The following is a 3,622-nucleotide window of genomic DNA, read 5'->3' on the forward strand; positions in this document are numbered from 1 at the left end:
GGGGGGGACATTTTTGCTACTTTAACAAAGGTTTTCCACTGACTCACAACATTGTTTACCATGCAAGAGTGAAATTATATGTTACAGAAACGTATTTTTTGTTCCATACTTGCACGATCCCCCAAAACAGAAGAAAGCTGTTAAGTATTCATGATGACTCTTAATTATCCTTGTAGTTGTATCTTATTTTGAAATTTGACTGCAAATTTCCTTTTATGAAAATACAACTGTTCTTTCTCCCTGATGTGTACAAATGTAGGGGATTGAAATATCAGATGCAGTGTGAAAATAAAATTTCAATTAAGAATATAGCTTTAAAAGTGTGTGTTATCTTTATTATTTAAACCATATATTAATACATTATGACCACATGGTGGTAGTACTGTATAATGACACATGATGTACTGGTTAGACATTCAATATGGATGTGAGGTTTTGCAACTTTTGTAGTTATGAGTGTTCTGTTACTATAGCATTATTTTCTATGTTTTAGGTGGACTTGTCACAAACTGGACAATAGCCACATCCACAGCCCATGAATATGTCTAAAAAATGCCTAAATTTCAAATAAAACAGTCTGATCATATAAGATTGCTAAGGAAAAAAAGCTTTTTGTAACCTGTTTTACTTCTATTCAAATGTTGTAAGCTTAGTAATTGATAAAAAAAAAATAAAAAAAAATTAAAGATGCGTGAAGGAGATTAATTGTTCCCCAGATCTCTGAGAAAACAACTCCATGGTCAGAGACGTGAAGCTAGAGACATTGGCGGCCATATTCAAATGTATTCCTGGTCCCAGGGTTGGCGACATCAAATCGTATTTGAAGCTGCTAAGGATATGCGTAAATACAGTAAGATTGTTAATCACGTCAGCGCTAATGACTCCCGACTAAGATTAATGTTGAGTCCGTGTGTAACTTCGCAAAAACAATTTCAGACTCAGTAGTTTTCTGTGGACCACTGCCCAATCTGACCAGTGATGACATGTTTGGCCGCATGTTGTCATTCAACCACTGGCTGTCTAGGTGTTGTCCTGAAAACCATATGAGCTTCATAGACAACTGGAAAACATTTAGGGGAAAACCTGGCCTGATTAGCAGAGATAGCATCCATCCCACTTTGGATGGTGCTGCTCTCATATCTAGAAATCTGGACGAGTTTATTTTACAACCTAAATTATGACAACACAGAGTTGAGTCCAGAATTCTCAGACCTTCTGTCTGATTTAGTGCTTAGAACAGATCAAATAATCATGGTGAGTGACTTTAATATCCATGTAGATGCTGACAATGACAGCCTCAACACTGCATATCCATGTAAATGCTGACAATGACAGCCTCAACACTGCATTCAATTCATTAGACTCAGTTGGCTTTTCTCAAACTAAGTAAACTCACTCACTGTTTTAATCACACCCTTAATCTTGTTCTGACATATGGCATCGAAGCTGAACACTTAATAGTTTTTCCCCAAAACCCTCTTCTGTTTTACCATTTTCTAATAACTTTTGAATTTACATTAATGGATTATACACTATGTGGGGGAAAAATTCCATTACAGTAGATGTTTATCTCACAATGCTGTTACCAAGTTTAAGGAAATAATTCCATCATTATTTACTTCAGTGCCATGTGTCAGCACAATGGAGGATGGCCACCTTAACTTGACTCTTACACAAGTTCATAATCTTGCTGATAGTACTGCAGCCTCCCTGCATATGACACTTGATACCGTTGCCCCTCTGAAAAGGAAGGCAGTGAAACAGAGGAGGCTAGCCCCGTGGTACAGCTCGCAGCTCCGCTCCCTAAAGCAGGCATCATGAAAACTGGAAAGGACGTGGCGCTCCACTAAGTCAGAAGAGTTTTTTTCTAGCCTAGAAAGATAGTTTAATAACATATAAAAAGCCCTTCGTAGTGCTAGAACCAAATGTTATTCATTACTGATAGAGGAAAAAAGAACAACCCCAGGTTTATTTTCAACACTATAGCCAGGCTGACAAGGAGCCACAGTGCTGTTGAGCTTAATATTCCCTTAGATCTCAGCCCTAATGACTTCCTGAGCTTCTTTACAAATAACATCACAACTGTTAGAGAAAAAAAATGTATCAAATCATTCTCTCACAGATGTGCCATCTACTACAATGGCTTTAGAATCAGCTGTAAGACCTCATTTATATTTAGAGTGCTTCTCTCCCATAAATCTCTCTGAGTTGACCTCAACAATTGCTTCATCTAAATCATCAACATGTCTCTTAGACCCCATCCAGACCCGGCTGCTCATAGACGTTTTACCCCTAATCAACACATCCATACTAGATCTGATTAACCTCTCTCTATTACCAGGCTATGTTCCACAAGCTTTTAAAGTTGCTGTAATTAAACCTCTACTCAAAAAGCCTACTGTCGACCCACGTGTACTGGCTAATTATATATCTGATATCCAATCTCCTCTTTATTTCTAAAATCTTTGAAAAGGCTGTTGCAAAGCAGTTATGTGACCACTTACACAAGATTGATTTGTTACAAAGGACTCATCTCTGTTCTTGTCCTTTTAGATCTGAGTGCTGCTTTTGACACCACTGATCACAGCATCTTATTACAGAAACTTGAAAATGTCATTTGGATTAAAGGAACTGCACTAAATTGGTTCAAATCTTCTTTTTTTTTTTAAATCAGAAAGATTCCAATTTGTTCATGTTAATGATGATCTTCCACACAAACTGAAGTTAGTCATGGCGTTCCACAGGGTTCTGTGCTAGGTCCAATTCTCTTCACTTTATACATGCTCCCTTTAGGCAATATTATCAGGAAACACAGCATAAATTTCCATTGCTATGCAGATGATACTCATTTATATTTATCTATGAACCCAGATGAATCAGATCAGTTGGTCAAACTTCAAGCATGTCTTAAAGACAAAGGCCTTGATGACTTGTAATTTCTTACTTCTAAATTCTGTCAAACCTGAAACTATTGTACATGGGCCTGAAAATTGTAGAAACATGCTATTTAGCCATACAGTTACTCTAGATGACATAGCTCTGGCCTCTAGTACTACTGTGAAGAACCTTAAAGTCATTTTTGACCAGGATATGTCCTTTAATTCACAACCTAGCCACAAGGGTTTCAAGCCAGTGACTTCTGTGCCAGTCCCACGTTAGGGTAAATAGAGAGGGTTGCGTCAGGAAGGGCATCAGACGTAAAATGTGCCAAATTTAAACATGTGAATCAGTGTGAATTTCACACTGATGGAAGGTGCTAGGTGTGTCATCTAGAAGGAGGAAAGAAGATATAGAAATGTGGTGGTGGAACGAGGAAGTACAGGACAGCATTCAGAGGAAGAGGCTAGCTAAAAGGAAGTGGGAGGTAGAAAGGACTGAAGAAAATAGGCAGATTACAAGGGATTACAGCACAGAGCGAAGAGGAAGGTGGCAAAGGCCAAACAGAAAGTATATGATGAGTTGTATGCCAGGTTAGACACAAGGGAAGGTGAGAAGGACTTGTACAGATTAGCGAGACAGAGAGATAGAGATGGGAAGGATGTGCAACAGATAAGGGCGATTAAAGACAGAGATGGAAAGGTGCTAACAAGTGAGGAGAGTGTGCAGAGAAGATGGAAGGATT

Source organism: Monopterus albus, unplaced genomic scaffold, assembly GCF_001952655.1.
Source record: "Monopterus albus unplaced genomic scaffold, M_albus_1.0 scaffold51.1, whole genome shotgun sequence".
NCBI classification, from domain to species: Eukaryota; Metazoa; Chordata; class Actinopteri; order Synbranchiformes; family Synbranchidae; genus Monopterus; species Monopterus albus.